This window comes from Gobius niger (genome assembly GCF_951799975.1).
Source record: "Gobius niger genome assembly, chromosome: 12".
Classification (NCBI taxonomy): Eukaryota; Metazoa; Chordata; class Actinopteri; order Gobiiformes; family Gobiidae; genus Gobius; species Gobius niger.
In genome coordinates, this window is record NC_136863.1 from 12,182,247 (window position 1) to 12,202,294 (window position 20,048).

The 20,048-nt window shown below is 40.1% G+C and overlaps 1 protein-coding gene across 3 annotated transcripts in view; it reads left to right on the forward strand.

Moving 5' to 3' along the window:
* The window catches only part of LOC306972063 (leucine-rich repeat-containing protein 4C-like), a 187,873-nt gene that overhangs the window by 102,738 nt on the left and 65,087 nt on the right, over positions 1-20,048 (forward strand). The window contains exons 1-2 of one of the 3 annotated variants that reach the window (XM_079568516.1): positions 13,250-14,034; positions 14,520-14,611. The exons of 1 other annotated variant lie outside the window; for it this stretch is intronic. The gene's annotated coding sequence lies outside the window, so the exon portion shown is untranslated. Of the gene's footprint in view, positions 1-13,249; positions 14,035-14,519; positions 14,612-20,048 lie in introns of those variants that run through there. One more of the 3 variants, XM_079568515.1, reaches the window with a different exon arrangement.

A 20,048-nucleotide genomic window follows, 5' to 3' on the forward strand; every position in this document is an offset into this window, starting at 1 on the left:
ATGTCATCATTTAGCAACGATTGATTCTTATTGTGCGTAGTTAAACAGACTGTAAAATGACTTTTCTCCCCACATCGAAGGATGATTAAGGCAATCAGGAGTGGAGCTTGTGGTGTTTAACAATTTCCACCCTTTCAAGGTGAGGCAGTGCCGCAGCCAAATAAAGCACGCCGAATGAACTTTTTGTTTTCCTCCCTCTGGATGTTGCCTTGGACTTTTCCGAGGACGTTTACACTATCGCGCATTTAGCATCTGCTGCGTTCCTTCACTAGGGCTGTTGGTGCGTCTCTAAATGTCCTTAAGCTATTTCAAGGCATACAGTAAATCACATGCTGTTTATCTGCAGCGGCTGAATTATCAAAGGGATGCAAAAAGGTGGCAAAAGTCACCATTTTATATTCTGCAAAACATAGAAGGATGGAGTCATTTAGGTTCAAAGAATACTACGAATAATAATCTACAAAAACAAGTCGAACATGTAACTCACAGCAGTATACAAACGATCCAAGCTAACATATAGTAGCCACATTAGTATTCTGTCCATGGTTCTCACCACTGATACTGTATTCCCTACAGGATGTCCCATTAATGCACAACTATTAAGGGCTTACTAAGTTTGCTTCTGAGCAAATCTTGACTGACAATCAGGGGATAAAGCTGTGAGCATGACATAAACCTTGTAATCCTGTATCATAGAAGCTTTCCACAGGCTATAACCACCCTTTCTCCTTGTTTATCATCTCCATGGCTCCGCTCAGGCACAACATGGCTCTGCTGCTCACAATGGCGCTCACGCCTATTCACATGTGAGGCGTTTCGGCAGATTTGCAACATCTGGGAGTGCCGGCCAATCCCCGGTGCCTCCTCTAATCCTCCGCGTGCATGTCTTTTTGCTCAGACACACATGGGATCAAGTGGGCCATCCATTCAGGGCCCGCCGGGATGCCACGAGGTAAGATAAACGGAGAGACACAAGAAACAGCCACAAAATCAATACCAGACGAAGCCTTGAACTATGCATTTTCCTGAATATTATAAAAAGGCTTTTTTTGTTTGTTTACCTGTTGTCTGCCAGCTTAGGGTTAGGGTTTTTATTATTATGCATATCCAAATCTCAAAGCGTGTTGACAGGAGAGCCTACAGCCTATGTGCCCGTGTGATACCTCATTTGAAAGCCAAGACCTTCTAGTTTGTGCTTGTTTGTGCTAAATTAAATGCTTTTCTTTAAACAAGTGCAGAATAGACGTTTACAAACATTCATCTAACTATACCCCTATAAGCATTTATCAAAATATAGTAATTTTAGACAGTAAAAAGAAAGTGTAATAATATAATAATATATATGTATTGGCGTTTTCAAATAAATCTGAGTTTAAGTTGATTGATTTTAAAATAATCTGAAACACGTTCGATACTAGGAGTGCAAATTAAAGGTTTAAAGCAGTACTAAGTAACTCATGCCCCTAGAGGCCATAAGTGCCACTGCAGGAGTCGTAGCATGTTACAGTTTTTTTCCCATTAATTGTCCGTGAGAGTAAATACTGCGCTGACAGAAAAGACAAAGGGACAGAGGGATATTGTGCAACCAAAAACACAATGGAGATATTTTTTTCACTCAAATTCGGCTGTAAATACTGTTAGCTAGCCCGCAGTTAGCTTTGTCCGTTAGCCTGTTAGGTTCTTCTTCGATTCCATTAGTGTGTATTGGGGGCTCCGGGTCGGAGCAGGGAACGCTGCAAGTGTGGTTTTCTGGCTAGAGACACCAGGGGGAGATGAAAGACCCCCCAATCACACCATTAACACTTGTAGTACCCCCAGGGGGACTACGAAAAGGATTTATTAACAAGTTAGTACTGCTTTAAGGGGCACTGCAAAACAAAACAGCAGAGGGAACCACGGATTTAGGTGCATGGGCATGAGAGTAGTCAAACTTTATAGGTGTTGGTGTAGAAACAACGGCTCTTCAGAAGGAAATTGCTGAAATGAATTGATGAACATGGCAGATATATTTTCATGAGAGCAGAGCAATTGAAAATAGTCCGGTTCACTATGTAATTTTGCCGGATTTTTGTGTAGATTATGAAAACTATACATTTTGAAAACTGTAACTGTAAAATAAGCAATCACAAAAACAATGTTTCCATTTGCTCTGATATGCAAAAAAAAAAGGTGTAATAATAATAATATTTGTATGGGGACTAAAAACGTAGTTTGGCGGAAATTTACAAAATTTGGCTGAAAATTTCATTTAGTCGTTCTAATCAAAAAAATCATCAGAACCATTGTCATATTTTTCACGGTGTTGCCGTACCGATGACCACCACTCCCCATTTACTCTAATAGAAAAATGGTATAATTGCATAATTTTACAAAATGACATGGGCAAATGGAAAAAATGTTTTTCTCATTGCTTATTCCCCTTTTTCCGGAAGTTCGCGTTGGCACCGCCATGAATTTTGGCCGTCCCTTTTCTCCTCTCTGTTAACATGGGACTGGAGAAGTCCACATAAAACATCAGTTGACATGTTGGTGCTAGTGAACATTGGCCATTTTACACAAATCAATCGACTAAACATCAGATTTAAGCGGAGAATATTTTCCCTCGTTCTCCGTTTAAATGAACGGGCTTTGCGCTCGACTGGCAATATCTGTACAACGGAAGTGCCGAGACAAAGCAAAAAGTGGCAAAAGTGGGCGGAATAAGGTGAATACCATAAGGTTTACAAAAATATATAGTTTTCATACACTCCACGAAAATCCCACAACAGTGGAAATCTAAACATAGTGAACTGGACTAAAAAGTAAAGTGAAGATTGTTACACAACTTGTGTCTGCAGGAGGCTGGCCATATAGAGTATTATAAAACCTTCCAATTCATCAGAGTACGATATGGCACAGGGATTAAGGGACAGAGGGAAGATTTGTTAGGAAATTGAATCTACAGTCCTGACCCCAAGCTAAACCAGAGGAACAAGAATTTTGTAGATGAAAATTGTTTCAGAGTAATACTCGAGACGTGTATCAGGGAAGAAGACTTAATATGAAAGCCAGTACAGGTCATTCTGCAATATCCCCAAAAAACACGGCAGTTCTCATTAAGTTATCACAGCTCTCTCAAAACGGCTCAAAATCTGAAAGTCTCAAAAAAGCATAGTATTGCAGTATTATCATGGGTATGACCGAACAACCAAGATTAGGCTGGCTGTGTGTCCAATAAAAGAGAGAACAGAACTGTTGGAAAACAATACAACATTGACTAAAATCGCTAAAATCACAACCAATTGTAATTTTTTGGCAAAGGCCTGTGACCGACTGAAAATGGTCCAGCGATCGGGACACACCAGTTAAGAACCACTGCTCGAGAAAGAGTGGGCTGAGATACAAATACTCTGCACAAATCACACTCACTTGAAAGAAGGAGTTAAGAACTTTTTGTCTATTGTAAGCAAGAATCAGTGCTGCTTAAATATATATATATACATATATATATTTGATTGTGCGGCTCATTGTAAGGGCTTTAAAGTTTTTCATGGGAGGGAGGAGAAACATAATTAATGATTGAAGAAATAAAAGCAAATAAATAGATTTAATATCTGGAGCCGTGGTGCTGGATTGTGCACTATAACTCACTCTGGCTTTTATTCACTTACAGTAAATAGTAGGGGAGGATATTTCTACTTAATATAAAGCTCATTATAGTGAGGGATGGGCTGTGTCTGTTTACATCATTTATGGCCACATTTGGTGCTAGACCAGCACCACAGTTAATGTGTTCCACAGTCGTAAAAAAATCATAAAACAAAACTAGTTCATCAAGTAATAAAATAACTAACTGCTCTTGTCTTATGAACTAATGCTCCTTAAAGTCCTTGATTTACCTTCTTTATTGGATTGTATTTTCTGTACGTAATTTCTAACCATAAGCCTTGTGGATGGTAAGTCCTAGTGAAGTTATGGTTCCAAAAATAGTGATGGTTTTGTTCTAAAAATAGTTAAGATTTTTTTTTTAAATCTGTGCTCATAGTTCAACATAATCATATTAATTAACATATCGTGTCCAGATTCTGACAATACTACAGCTGCTTTGGAGCTAATGGAAATGTGGTTGCAAATGTGTGCCAACGGCCTTTGCGACAACCACCAGAGTTTGTTGCACATGAATATTTGATATTATGTTATCTCTGTTATCTTAGGCTCAAATTCCAAGCCATAGTCTGTAACTTGAATTGAGTAAGTAAGTCCTATATGTGTCATTGTATAGTTGTACAATGGAATACCAGATGTAGGGATAGTCCTGAGCGTGCTGCCACTGAGGGCCACCCTGACCAGCATGTTTTTGGAGGTAGGGGAAGTTGGAGTACCGGAAAGACACCCAGCTGGCTGTCTTCAGTGCTCCTCTGAAACGGTGCACAGCTCCCTCCTCGCTGCCTACTCTTGCTTCTCCTCTTCTCCATCTTCGTCCTCCCTCTTCTCCCCTGGCTCTGACGCCATTCTTCACCTGAGGGTCACCAAACTCTGTTGAGCCAGGATTCAGTCAATACAAACACCCTGCAGTCTTTCACCATCTTCTGGGAAGGGTGTAGCAGACAAATATAATCCAGTTTATTCTCCAGTGAACGTACATTAGCCAGAGCAATAGTAGGGATATAACTCTTGTGTGCAAGTCTGCGAGTCTTGCCCGGATACTTCCTTGTTTGTCCCTCTTTTCCTCTCTCCACTGTGCTGCAGGTGTGGGGGGCTCTTGGTGCCTCTTCAGTGTTTCAGAAGAAGACATTTGTAGGTCTCAAATGTCTTTAGCTCGTCAGCTAGCTGTTTGTTTACTTTTTAAAAAGCAGTGTCCTTCGTGGCTAGTAAAGACTCTCTGCAGTATAAAATCAGCTGAACCTCACAAAAACACGGCAAAGATGTATAAAAGCATCCAGTATAACAATGTGGGCCGCAGAAACTACAAATGCAGTTTGCAGAAAAAAAGGCAAAATTGCTGCTATACCAAGAGAGAGGGAAGCTACTAATTAGATTAGTTTTCTTAAACATAACTTTTCAAAATGTTTCCTCATTAAATTGTGTAACTGTAACTGATGCTCAATTTGGTGTTCACTAAAAGAGATGAGCAAAATGAAACTTCCAGTTATGTTTCAGGACAATAAAATGCTACCCAATTTGTAAATACAATACTCTGTCCATGGATACACGCAGAATAATTTACAACAACAATCCAAGTTGCCAGTCATTTTTCAACTCACTCGTATTTACTCTTGTCTCGGCACTCATCAAATTAAACTGCAAGCCTAAAATGCATTATTTCTTACTGCCCACACACTCCAGCTAATGTGGTTCTGCTTGAAGGTACCAATGTCTGCTTCCTGAGTTGAACTGTTAAGCTTGGCTCTATATAAGCTTGTACAATCTGGGTAAACAATGAAGAGACGGAAATGCAGAATATCACACGCCGCAGGAGTCTCTCTCTCAGCTTTTAGTGCAATCATCAATATTTTCTTTCTTTTGTCAAATTGAACAGAACATGGACTTAAACTGCACTCAGGAGTGGATTGATTTACATGAAAGACCTGCTACAAGGCTCAGCTGTGAAAAGATTGCCCTTCAAAGACAGTTAGTGAGTTTTGTGTACATGTTTTGTCTGCTCCTGGTCTAGATTTTCTGTCCAGATTGGCCCTTGAGCAATGAAGGTTAAAACACTGGCTGCTTCACATTTATGCTCAAAACTTTAGAGAACAAAGTTTCATACAGGTACATTTCAATCCTACACACACTAATAAAGTTGGGTAAAAGGAGTAAATAGAGCAATATGCTACGTGGCAACGGTAGGACAGGAGCCATTATGTTGCAATGTCGCTAACAATTTTGTTCTGTGTGAAATAAAGCCAAATGATGCCCAATCACATCATAAACAATATCCTGATTATGTAATCATAATCACCAACTGATTCATGCATCACTGAATGTGTATTTCCTCTCCCCACTCCACTCTCTGATCTGCAGCCTCCTCCCGATAACTATGCCCCTTTCATCATTATGTTAAACGGCTCAGGAGGCTGCAAAGTGTTTTAAGGTGAATTATAGTAATTTTAAATCGGTGAGCCAGAAGTAGATTGAAACGCAGAAGCAAGTTTTGTCCTATAGCCCTGTAGGCTGGAGCACGCCTTGGCTCACAGATCAGCATCAGAGTGGAGATTAAACTGGGTGAACAAACGCTTCTTTATTGAGTCCGAAAATTTGATTCATTGTCTTAAATATTACTGTTGAATTATGATGTGTCTTTTTCAACAGTAAACTTAGCCAGAGTAGTATTAGTTGACTGTGAACCTATATTTGAATGAGCCTGAATATTGATGATATCATTGTGAATAAAAAAGTAAAGAGTTTGTCCCTTGTCATGAAATGTCAAAATTTAAAAATCCAGTTTTTTTAGGGATACTATTTAATCCCGATTTACAAATAATCTAAATCATGGCCTCTGCTGCAATGGAGTGAAGAAGGTTCGTGCCATCCTACTATTTTGTTCTAGTGAAGTGACTTTGTGTTGTAAAGTGGGTTAAAGTGTGACATTAGCGTGGTGTAGGGGAAAGCAGGGCACATCAAGCACTCAGCGCTCTCTCTGCACAACCTCAGGTGACACTGAGAGAACTGGGGCTGAATGAGAAATACCAGAAAGTGACATAGGAACATGCCGACAGACCCACTCCATTGTTTATGTGCCGCACCGGCATTCACCTAAAGACTGCTCTGTCCCCAAAGCTGTGGGCTTTGGCAGGGGAGCAGCAGCAGCAGAGAGCCTCAGCCATGTCTGCTCCCAGCCTGACAACATCATGCATAATGAATGTCAGATCTCAAAATAAATAACACACATTATTAATATATTCAAAGCCTCCTTTTAAAAGGGCCAGCTGTAATGCGCCAAGCACCCATTTTAATTCTGAGTGGATAATTTTAGCTGTGTTTGAGGGAAGCAGCACAGGAAGTGGCACTGTTTGTTTAGCTGGGATGAGAATGATGGCTGACATACAAAAAAGTCTCCGAGTGACTTGGTTTGACTTAACGTGCTGCTGCTCAACAGAACATCTGGACTAGGATTTTTACCACATCTGTATCATTTATGTATTCCCTGCTATCAATGTGTGTGATGTATATGGTTGAAGTGATGTTTGTTAGGCAGAATATTCTTCATAAACATGACACCAGCATTTTCATACTGTACATTTGTGCTGCATTTTGTGTGTCCATTCATTCTTACTTGATGGTGCACACACAGTCTTCACCTGGAGTCTTATCAGTCTGGGAAACTGTCCCTTCGAACCTCACTACAATAGATAGGAGACGGCATCTCGTCATAGAAGGGGGCGTGGCCTCGCCGAGGGGACAATTGAATCTTTTGGGAAACAGAATTTTTGACTCTTTTTAGCCATTTTTCTGGTGGAATATGAACTTATTTATCACATACAAATAAAGTCAAGTGTAAATATGGTCCAAATGGATATTTTCTCACAGCAGATTGTTCTGTTAAAGTGAAAAACCGGCAGTCATGGCAAGCGCTAGCTAGCATTAGCACGATGCTAACATTCTCTGTTTTTTTTAAATGTATTTACAGGCTGTTGAACCACTTTGCTCCTCTCCATGTCTTTGTATCTTTATTTAGTAGAAAACTGTCAATAATTCAGCATTTGTTAAAGTAGTTTTTGAATAATTAGAGACAGTTTACATTTTTCTCAAAATTGTTTTCCCCCTTAAAGGGACTAAGTTTAAAAATGTTAAAATGATGTATTTTCCTCCCCCTACATGTTCCAACAATGTCCTAGTGTGTAGAATGAGCCTAGACCTGTTCACCACAACTGCCTCTAAAATCCTGCACTGTCACTCAAAAAACGTGTTACTTCGGGTCCGAATTGCCTTTATGCACGAGCTTAATATAGAAGGTGCAGTTACACATATGACCTGAGGTGGCAGTAGTGAATATAAAATGGCGAACTTGCATCTAGCCCCTCTAACTGTTTTCAAACATGACTATGGGCGATTCCAGAGATGCCGTCTGTAAATATACATACTTGATGCTTCAAAATGTGTCCGGTTGGAAAAGCATCTAACTGGATGAAACAATGTGTCTCTGGACCACCATTTACTTTTTTACTGACGGTCAGCCATTTGAACCTCATTAACATATCATTAATCATCATTACCGTATCATAAATTGTACACATGAACCAACAACCCCTTCTGATTCTGGTCTTTTTAAAGTTCTTAATTATTTTAATGTATTCCCATTTTCATTTTAGATGCTTTTTTGTTTTGTTTTTAGAAGTAAGTAAGACTAATGTGACTCTATAAAGTGTACGATATTCTGTAATGCAACAAACTCCTTTATTGTGCATACTACAAGCTAAAATTCTGATTACATTACGTGATTGCCGCCAAACATATGTATTATTCAGAGCCTGACTTGTGATATGGTGTGGGGGTAGTGAGCCGATAGTGAGCACCTTAAGCCGTTCTGAGTGACACTTTACTGTCTCCTCCTGTCAAAACATCATCTCCCTGCGTTTGCTAATAATAAAGATCATGAGAGCCAGAACGCTCTGTGCTACTGCTGTGTCAGTAATTCCCATTGTTAATGTCAAGCAATCTTTCTTTCTTTCTATGTTTTTTTTTTTTTTTTTTAACAAGACTTCCGAAACCTGTAATCCATATTATATATTTCCCCCCTACTCCCCTGTGCCACTCCAAGGATAACTAGTCCCTTGAGTGCTCTATGTATTTGTGCCCTATTGGGTGACAAGGTCAGGCTGTTTACAATAGCAAGGGGACAAATCCCTAATGCTTTCCAAGGACACAGTGATCTTTGCTATGACATTTCAATTGGATTCTTGATGTGCGTAGTAAAAAGCGTAAATCTAACACGTGACATTAGCGGACGTCGTGCTCAATAATGAACTTTAATTTTAACACGAGCTTGTAAAAGATGTCGTATTTTGACATTTTCAAGTTTTATTTCCAATAGCGGAGGGGTAGAGCGTCTGGTCTCTGATACGTCATAAATACGGACAATGGATGCGGTTTAGTCCCCCGCGCGGCAAATAGGAAGCGGAAAGTGCCCGCCGGAGATCTATAGATGCCAGGCTTAAAGAGCAAAAGCTTTAAATCAAAGCCATTAGCAGAGGCAGCATGACAAAAACAATATTACGGATTATTTTGCTGCATAATATGTGGTTGCTTTTAATGTGAGTGAATTGGCCATGTCAGGGTATTGTTAAGGAGTGGGCAATTTGCGAAGCTGACCAAGCTCGATATACTGTGGTGGTGGTCAGATAATCCATTACCACTGAGATTTACCTACAGTAAATACATCACTATTTACTATACTATTTAAATACTATTTATTCCCTAGGGTATAAAGGATAATTGTGAATTGGATAGGTTGGGCATTAGACAAGTCAACTAAAGATACTGAAAAGACGATAAGAAAATAAGTGTCTGCATAAAGAAAAGAACTTCTGAATGATGCCTAGTGTTGAATAATGTTGGCCTCCACTAAGGCTGCTCGATGATTGAAGAAATTATGATCCCGATTATTTCAGTCATAATTGAAATCATGATTATTCAAACGATTTTATTTGCTGTCTTTTAAAAAAAAATGTCTATCTTTATTTTATTTATTCATTAATCAAAAAAACTATGCTGAATATGTTCTGTTTTCTGAACAGTCATAAAAGTGCAAATGATTTCAAGTATGCCTCGATTGAGGAGAGGTCTCTGTTTGACACCTGCCCCCTGCTGGTCAGCCCTCACACCTGCCCAAGTAAACTGAGCAGCGCGGCCTGACGACATCATCACACAGACATTTCGATATCAGGAAAACGCATGAGCCACGGCACGTGAAATGTGAAGGGAAAATAATCCCAGTGGCCTGAAATAATGCAAGTTTGCTTCGCTTTGGATGGACAAGCGGGAGGGCATCCTTAATAATCAGTTTATTTATTATTAATTGAAAAGGATGAACATTCTCATCATCAAATAAACATTTACTAAAGCTACTACTATTTATTTTCTTTTTGGAATCCATTGTGCTTTGCTGTCTGTCTGTCTAGTCAAGACTATTGTCCACTGTATTTAGTGTTATTTTGTAATCCTTGCTCGGTGTTAGTCTGTGAAATTCATAGTAACTGTTGAAATTGTTATGTATTGTTTGTTTGTCTTTGTTTGTCTTTTTGAATAATAAAAAAAAACTAAATGTAAAATATTAATATTTTTGTCTCAATGATGCTATTTTTTGTAATTGTATAGTGTAATAATCAAAAAATCGTAATTGAATTTTGATTAATTGCGCAGCCCTAGCCTCCACTATAGATTTTACAATTTCAAAGCCATTTGAAAAAAACAAAAAACATACAACCATTGAAATTAATGAATATGATTTTACAAATATGTGCTCCCTTGATCCCTATTTGGTGCATTTGGAAGTGCTTTTTGCTCCAGGTGCAATGACCTTTAGTGCATTTGACAATTGATATTCACATTATGCCGACCTAGAAACTTACATAGAGAGCTCTAATGCATTTTGAAATGTTTCACACCATGAATTGCACAGATCAGTGCGAAAGCATTGTCATAAACAGGAAAAATAGCTTTTGGTTTTGGGTAAGAGCAAAGTTGGATTGTAAAGCTTTTTTTTATCATGCATGTGAGTGCATGCATTTGGCTACAAGTGCAGTGGCCTTTAGTGCCGGATGTCCCCTTGACTCGCTTCCCTTGAGTGAACTGACCAGCATTAAAACCATCAGGACTTACTCAAGGCATGAATCATAATAGTCGTAGCATATTTTAAAATCCACTTCTTTTTTTCTCAGAATTGTCTTTTTAAAATGATTTCTTGGCAAAACTGTGCACCACATGACAGCCTTAAATAATTAAATAGCTCAGAATGACACTGGGCTATGATAGCAAATATTTAGTCTACCAATGCAATTCACCACCAATAGTTTGTGGAAGCCCTGAAAGTAAATATCATAAGGTTAGTATCACTCGACATGTTGGCAGCTATGCACAGTGTAGCATCTTGTACAGGTAGTTTTATAATCACACTGAAGAGCAGAGCTGCATATACAAAGATCGGATATCACCTACAGCAAGAACTGGAGTGCGTCTCAAGCTGTTTCACACATAACTAGCTTAAATCGGCGCTAACCCCAAATCAATATTATCTAAAACGACTTGAGAGGCTAAGGGAGGCTCATATGATTGCATTGGCTGCGTGATCAGAGCAGGAGGAAATGCAAGGTGAAAATGCGGCAGAATACAGCCAGTTAGTTCATGTTCCTATCCACTGAGAGCGGAGCAAATAGGGTGGTGCTTTTTACCGCCATATGCCAGACACAGAGAGCGAGCTAGTCGACAGTTATGAAGACTGATGAATGATGCAATGCCCCGAGCTGCTGCGGGAGATGAGATGCAATGTTGACAGCTAGATGGACAAAAATGCCCTCGTCTGGCATCCAAATGTTGTCTTCATTTGCCAGTCTATGGAAGACGCATTGAAGGCTTACATTCAAACCTCCTTCCATGGAAATGTATCCCCCATCTCAGAGCACAATAACACATGTGCATCTGCAAGCCGCAGATAGCGCTGTCCAAAAAAACTTTTCAGCTAACACACAATAAAATGATAAATAAATCTCGGTCAGGTTTAAAGGAAAACCTGAAAAGCGGAATTTTGAAGTTGTCAAAACATTCATGATAATATATTTGTATTTATTTTTGAGACACCCTTACAGAGAAGCAGCAGGTTTAACTAGGATGCAAGTCTTCTCCAAAATACATACATAGGCAACTCTTATTTTAATATGAAGTAGGAGCAGGTGAAATGTTGTACTTTGCAAAGGAAATATCACGGCAATAAGCTCGATAATTTTGTTTGCCAAACAAGCTTTCAAATAATATGTACATGTGTCCATTATTGAAAATGGCACTGGTTAGTGTAGTTTATTTTTCTTTTTAATTACATAATATCATGTTGATTTTAGGCTAAACTCTTAACCGCCGCCTTAACCTTACTTTTTCTCCAGTTCAGCTTCACCCAAATCCAAAAGTTTACAGTGCAACGCCTCATTTGAAAGCTAAGACCAACCAAACTGATCTTTTTTGACATTTCTTTTCATTGTCTTTTTGTTGCTTTTTTGCGACCCTTTTGTTGCTTTTTTGTTGCTCATTTGTTGTGTTTTCATCCTCTTTCTTGGCTCATTTTTTGTCGCCATTTTAACGCTTTGTCCAAGAAGCTTTTAGATTTGAGCAAAGCCAAACTGGAGAAAAATGTGCCCGGTTCAGGTGTGGGGTTTACCTGTTACTTGGGGTTACGGTTATGATTAGGGTTAAGAACGGCAAGTGTGATGTAAGTTGTCTTCCACTCACACAGTTCTTTCACATAGTTTTAGAAGCTAGAAGGTATTGGCTTTCAAATGATGTATCACACTGACATATGGGCTGTAAGCTCTCCTGTCAAATCCTTTGAGATTGGGATATGAATCATTGCTAACTCTAACCCAAAAACCCTACGCTGGCAGACAACAGGTTAAAATCATGGAAGGAGGGGCCAGTCTTTTCCACTAGCTAGAGTCTAACACAGAGCATTGTCTTTATTGACCTCCTCTTTGGGTGAGTGGCAAAAGTCCTTTGGGTGCTATTAGCAGGTTGTCACTGATTGGATGGAAGTTATGATGCCTTGAGGGAAGTCTAAAGTCTACAGCGAATTGTAAATGAGAGCTTTGCTGTGGACTGCGCTTCCACCAAACCCATAAAATTAACCAATTATAAGGAAAAGTTAATATATCAGGCTTAAAATGGTCAGTCTTGTGTCAATGATTTCAATTAAGTTAAAACACTGTCATGATATGCTGTTACGTGGTAAATTCACATCAAAAGTTGTTTGGACAATATGTGCCCTTATAGGCTACTTTTATGCACCATCCATCGCCAGAACAAAGTGTTTACTGTTCATCCCTATAAAACAAGAGCGCACACCTATCTCTAATATTGTGCCCCTGAGCATTTTAATCCGCACTTTGTCTCTATCCTCTATCCAAATGAAATGCGGTGTGTCATGGGACATTGCTCCTATGCGACAATCAGCCCGAGGCCACTATCACACTTATTATTTCTCCCTGCTCCGGTCCTGCGCGGGCGCGTGAGGGGAAGTCGGTAGGTGGCAGTCGTGTCCTACTCGCATGGGAGGAATCTCTCTCTAAATCTCACATGGATGCACGGACGCGCGCTCTTGGCAAAGATTTCCATTTGGTTCTCTCGCTATTAATAAAACTGACCAATGGATAAAGGGAAAAATCTATGCTTCATGTGATGCTGGTGGAGATTTGGACAGAAGTTGGAGAAGGGGGAAAGGGCGAGTGAATACTCTTGTCCTGCTGCAGTGAGTGACGGACCGGTCTGACTCGAGAAGAGGCGCTTGTCAGTGGGAGGTAACCTACATGATGGTCCCTTCGTGCACTTATCAATTCCGTGTCCGTCCTCTCCTGCTGCTGGAGCTTTTGAGTGTCTACTGAAGCGGGGTTTAGCGCGCAGAGGCTGCTCTGTAACTCGCGCTGGAGGATAATGTCCGTGCGTTGGGCACAAGAAGAGGGAAAACAGCTTTAGATGCGATCGCAATCGCATCTAAAGCTGTTTTAAACCACATTGCGAACGACCAGGGGGAAGTAATCGGCGCTCCTTCGCCGTCTTTGTGGAGAGAAAGGAGCTTTACCTCTGCCTCAACGCTGGATAACGCATAGCCTGCATATGGAGCGCACAAGTGATGAGCAGTGAACTACACGGTCTAGACAGACTGGAGAGAGATCTTTACGGGAAACGTGTTAGAATTTAGCTTTGCTTTGGGGCATCTTGGGGATACGTGGTGGATTGTCCAACTCCTCAACATTTTTCACACTATGTGGATGGAAGAAGACAAGGACTGACAACTTTATTTCGGCCAAACGACGATTAGGATCAAAGAGTGAATGTTTTACGCATAGACCTCTACAGGTAAAAGGGTAAAGATTACGCATTTTGTCGTGCGCACTGGGTTGTGACGTGAAATTTAATTACTGATGATATGGAGAAAAAAGTTGCCCACTACAAAGACGTTGTCTCCATCATAATGTGCGTCTGCTCCCCTGTCAAGTTTGCCTGCACAGACTATTCGCGGCTTTTTTCTGCTCGAGTAGGACGCTGCATTGTGACACCGCTGTAATCATTCCACTTGATACCCTATTTACTCGAAGCTTCGTTGGTTTTGGAGAGTTTTTCCCCTCTTCACTTTGGCACTTGGAGGTTGCTGCCGTGAAAAGCGGAATGCTTTATGATCTGTGAGAGTTATTAGCCTGCCATCCAGACTGATGTGTGGATTAAATATTGCGTGAAAAAAAAAAAATGATGCGTCTGACGAGAAACTATCGACACGGATTCTGCAAAATAGCCTGAGAATTGCGGATGTCTTTTTTTTTTTTCTTTTCTTTTTTTCAATGCAGTTTTTTGGGGAGGAGAGAGGGGGAGAGAGGAGATGCATCGGTCGCCGTCTTAAAAGCCCGGATCCTGCGCACGTCGCTGTCTCTCTGAACAAGTAAGTTAGTGTTATAATGTCTTTGAATTCCACGCTCACGCTTTTCTCTAGAGTTATTGTGGAATCAGAGGCTTTCATTTCGCCTAATCACAGTCGCCTAAATGAACATATGGCACATGTTGCTCTTTGGGTTCATCCGCATTGTCTGTTTGCGTCTTAGTGAATAATACAAAATTACGCACGGATTTAATGATAAGGAATTGATGCGCGCGCTCTCGCGTGTTTCTGCTCGCCTTTGATGCGCGCCCTTGAGAGCGCGGGCATCAGGCTCACAGAGAGTTTGTCATTTATTCATCTCCAAATTTCGGTGCAGAGCTTTCACGAATGAGACTTTGCAAAGCCATGTAGCGAGTGCACAACACACCTGCTCGCTCTCAACCCGGATCTTCGAATCAGCCACAATTCGCACTTGTAACTGTGTGCTATAGTAATGCTTTAGTAATAATTCACGGAAAGCATGAAACATTTATGGAGAGATTTCACAGATGCTATTGCTTTCACTGATCCCCACAGTGTGTGTGTGTTTTTTTTCCTTCAATGTAAAGTCCTACAACTGCAATCTGGTTTCTGTAGCCTTGAAGGGAGCTGTCCTTCTGATGTGGTGCTGAAATGGAAATGCACTGTGTACGAGATAAAGCAATCCAAATGAAACAGAAAATGCCATTCAGATATCTGAGAATTATGAGTCTTCATGAACACACATGTTGATGCCCAAATGACTTTGAAATGAATCCAGAAAAGCAGGTAAAAGCTGTAATTCATAACACATTCAAGAACACTGTTGCAGCAAATGTTTGAGCCACTACACATACGGGAAATTGTCTGAAAAATCTACAAATGAATATGAATTAGACGATGAATAATCTGTTCAGACGTTGCCCCAATAATTTAGCCTCAAACACACTTTTATTTTGCTTTACAGCGTTGTATCTTTGTGACTTGATTTGTTGCCATAGTTATCTAAATTGCTCAATTTGTAACCACATCATTTGCACGTAAACATCGCTGGAAACTGTTTTGATCGCCGTTAGTTTGACGAGAGTACTCCGGTTTTATGCCAACACAAAATTGTGTACAAGAAAACACAATCTGAAAGGCTGAAATGAAGACTTGGACATTCAGGAGATTGCTTTTTTAAGAGAATCTTTGAACTGTTTACAGATGTGACATTTAGGCGCATTTCCTTGGTTGCAAAAGTTAATGCAAACCTGTCATCATAGCCTTTGATGTCAGTGCCAGGCCAACTTCTTCAAAATACATATCTGTCATGCAGCCGGTGCACCAGTGTCGGTGGTACTAACGTAAGTAAAAGACACTGCCACTCTAAGCGGTAAAAAAAAAATGAAAATAAATCCTCTTCCACCTGTAGTAGTGAAAACCCTGGCATCCCCCATCTCCGAGAGAAAAGTCACATCACCTTGGGGGAGACAAATTTGACTGCTGATTTTATGTTTGGGCCTTGTCAGATGGGAAGCCGTGATAGATCCTCCCTACATATTCCCATGATTGCAGTTGTTTGTTGGCAAGTGGTGCAGCGGTGATTCATTGCAATAAGCTCTGGGACTGGCCCACAAAAACAACCCTTTTCCATGTGGACAATCGTATTTTGTCTGGCCAGTGCAGAGAGTACAGGCTCAATCGATATGTACATCAGTGTCTGCTTATTCCAGTGCGCTTGACTGACAACGGTCATCTCCCTGGTGCGCCCCCGTTTGTATTCCCCAGCAGAAGCCTCGAGCAGGTGTACCAAATCTACCAATGGGACCCAGTGGAGGGATTTTCTGTTGCTCACATAAAGCCCTATCCCCAGCTCCTCTTCCACAGCCATTTTCCCCCAGCCATTGTTGTTGGACCTATCTACTGAGAATCATCCAGAGAAGCCATGTCGGAAAATTAATGAAGTTGTCAGATGGAAAAGGGCAGTGCTGCGATGAGGTGCCAGGGTCTTGCAAGGCAACAGACTGTATATCTCTACTCGGCTTTTGTCATCCCCATCCGCCTCAGTTCAGATCAGGAACTGCACTTGGTGGCATATAATAAAATGTTAAATTCTCAAATCGGATTAATCTTTGTGTAAAGCCCGGCTTAGGACACCATTAGGATTCAATTCCTTCACCAGCGCAGACTTGTATCAATAATAGAGCTAGCCTGTACGTTTTTCATCTCCTGGGTAAAAGTATCCCAAGGGGTTTCATTCAATGGAACGGAGAACAGTTATAGTGATCCTTTATCTAGTCTCCCGGCCTTTGTGCGGGGAACTAGCAGCGCGACGCCGGAGGTCTAAAGCATGAGTCAGTGTGCGAGACAAAAACATAGGTGCAGCAGTAGTTATTGGGGCGGTTCTTTGATTTGAAACAAAGGCCAAGAAAGTTTTAGAGAATAACCTCAGGGTTGGCCACTGTGAAACTGCATTATAAACAAAAAGTTGAGTTGAGAGTCTGGCCCTGTGATGCATACTGTAATATCACCAGCAAGGGCAGTTTTAGGGGGAACAAATTATTATATTTTAGCTTAGATTCAATGATGATCTTCAACTTTTCTCTTGTGGTTTACTGTAAAATATGGTTTAAATGTTTAATTACTTGCTTTGTTGCTCATGTCATGGTAAAGAAAGGGCATGGTAAAATAATAAAATTAAATGATATAAAAAAGTAAGGTATTTGAAGCCATAGTGGGCCGAGCAGATAAAGGTCAATAGTTTGTCCATATAAATGCTTACACTCCCTACCGAATAGAATCATTTGGCTTTACTGGAAAGGACTGTGAAATGTTAAACTCCATATACAGTATAGACCTTTTACAGTATCTTGTCACAGTTTCTTAATGTCACTTATGTCAAGTGAAGCTCATGGGGGTTGCACTAACTCCACTCTTTAACACGGGGTTACTAATGTGCTGATTAATTATACATACATGCAGCAGTATAGGGCTAAAGATAGTCACCTTGAGCACTTAAGATGGGGAAGAGGTTGGAAAAGTGCTTCTTCCCTGACCTTTTTTTTTTTACACATTAGTTGGTCAAAAGTTGCAGTTAAGGTTGCGGAACTCAAATATTTATGCGATTTGATTTGGAAATGTATCAGTGGTTAATTTTAATTTAGTTCAAAGGCAGCAGAGTTGAGGCTGGGTTCCGTCGTTATCTGTCTATTTTTTTCTTTTTCTTGCTCTTGGGTTAGGATTTGCTTAGTTTTGGGTCCCATATTATGCCTTTTTCAGCCTTTTACAACTACTTTACATGCCTTAGCATTAGTATTTTTTGGAGTTTAACTTAAAAGAGAAGTTATCCTAGTTATGCAATAGTCACACTGTAGTTGTGCATCGCATCAAGAGAGGATGTCCTTCTTCCTCTTTTTCTCAGAGCAGTCGTTCCAAAAATGAAAGTTTTGCAATTGTTAGCTTCTGGGCAAGGGAGAGAATTTGACCAAAAACAATAATGTGTCTGGACTCTAAAACAGAGAGGATTTTTACGGATTTCTCCGAGTTTCGGCTGGTGTTTATAGCAAATTTAGAGCAAATACAGTGTGCAGGCTCAGTGACTGATGCACATATTTGACATTTAATATTATAACATGGTAAAAAAAAAAACTTGATGATGAAAATGATGTTGTTTTATTTCAGTTTTAGTACAGTCAAAGATGAGACTAATGTGCTTGACCTTATTTTAGTTCATACACACTATTCTTACAGTAGCATGAAAAGCATCACTTGTGTGCCTCTCCATAGCAGATACAAGCCTGTGCTAGATATTTGACTTGTTTGGTAGCTTGTTGTTGGACAGGAACAGCCTATTCCACACACAACCCATCAATGACTAATGACTTTATACCGTTTTCCTGTCCCCTCATGACAGTGCAGTGCTGTTCCCCCCGCTACACCAGCTTGAATGATTGTCCAAAACCTCAAGCTCACATAATCTATTCCACTCTATCAACGAGACACGGGCAGCGAGCATCTTAGGAACAACATACACAGGCGGACATGAGCGCTATCTGTACGAGCCACTCTCATTAGTCATCCGCTGGAGCTTGTCTGTCTGAATGCCGTGTCCAGGGAAGGAACAGCTGAGCAGCCCAGACGACCCCAGTGCATTCCCCAAGTCGATGGATTAATCAATTGGCGTCCCAGCCTCAGCCCATCCATCTCTGGGAATAATCTGGAAGACATCATAAAAGTGCCATTCTGTCATTCCAGAGGCCAGGGTGCATTGCTTATTCACTCAAATGCCTTTCTCCTTCCCCAGAAAGGATAAAGTCGTTGGGAGCTATTTGTGTCTGCGAGCCTCGGTAAGGATAGAAAGAGGTTAATGCAATGGACTGTCGTGTTTCAATGCCGTAACTTGTACAGAACGGACACAATGACTTACAGTGGATGCATTAAAAGAGGCACGTCATTTTGATATTTAGAAAACAAAAATGATAGGAAAGTGACCTCTGATATGAAGGCTGAAGTGTAGAGCCATACGATATTACTATAAGGCTTATGTACTTTATTTTTGTTTTTTTCATTGTTCACAACATGGTATTTTGTACTATACCTGTGTCTTGAAAACACCCCTATAACTCAGTGTAGTTATACAATGGGAAGCGTAACTACAACAATAGAAGGCTAATCTGCGCAGGGAAAAGAATTTGACCATGAACTAAATGGATTCCTCCGTGTGACATTTATTGTGTCGGCTGGCCTTATGAGAGCAGATAAAAGAGATTGACATGTGGTAATCTTTATTGTAAATGCAAAAAAAAAAGTACATTGTTTTGTTGATTAACCCTTTATAGGGCACTCATTGAAATACTTTGAAATAAATAATTTTAACTTAAGAGTGTTGTTGGGGAACATAACACAAGTCTACTTCTGTTTTAAATGTTTTTCATTATCATACAGAAGATGTGAGCGAAGTTACCATTTGGTTCCTTGCCCTTAACTAGTAAAACAATAAAAATACAAAGGTTTATATATCAAATATAGAAAAAAGTACTTTCAGGTCTCGGGGGTGTTGGTATTCACTGTGACATTGTGTGAGACGTTGTGTTTTGTGATATCGATGTTTGAATGATCACATCTGTCATGGGCAGGAGCTTTTGTAATATGGTTTTGTAATGTCCGTCTAGTGGGCGGGGTCAGTCACCTCCAATATTGTTTACCTAAAAATAACCTTTGGCAACATAAAAACATAGTCCTAGGGTTTATTGGTTCTTTTGTCAGGACAATATTGTAAGTATGAATAATACGTGTGCCACGCATTTCCAAATATGGAAAAAACTTTAAGTGAACGTATGATCAAATATGGTGCCTGCCTTTTTCATGCTGTAATTTCACTTATTTCACTACGTCCTCCAAAACCAACACACATATCATCAGCTAGCACAATTATTCACCAATAGAATGTGTGAGTTTCATAAACTTTCCACGGTTAGTTTTCAAATTATGTAAAGAAATG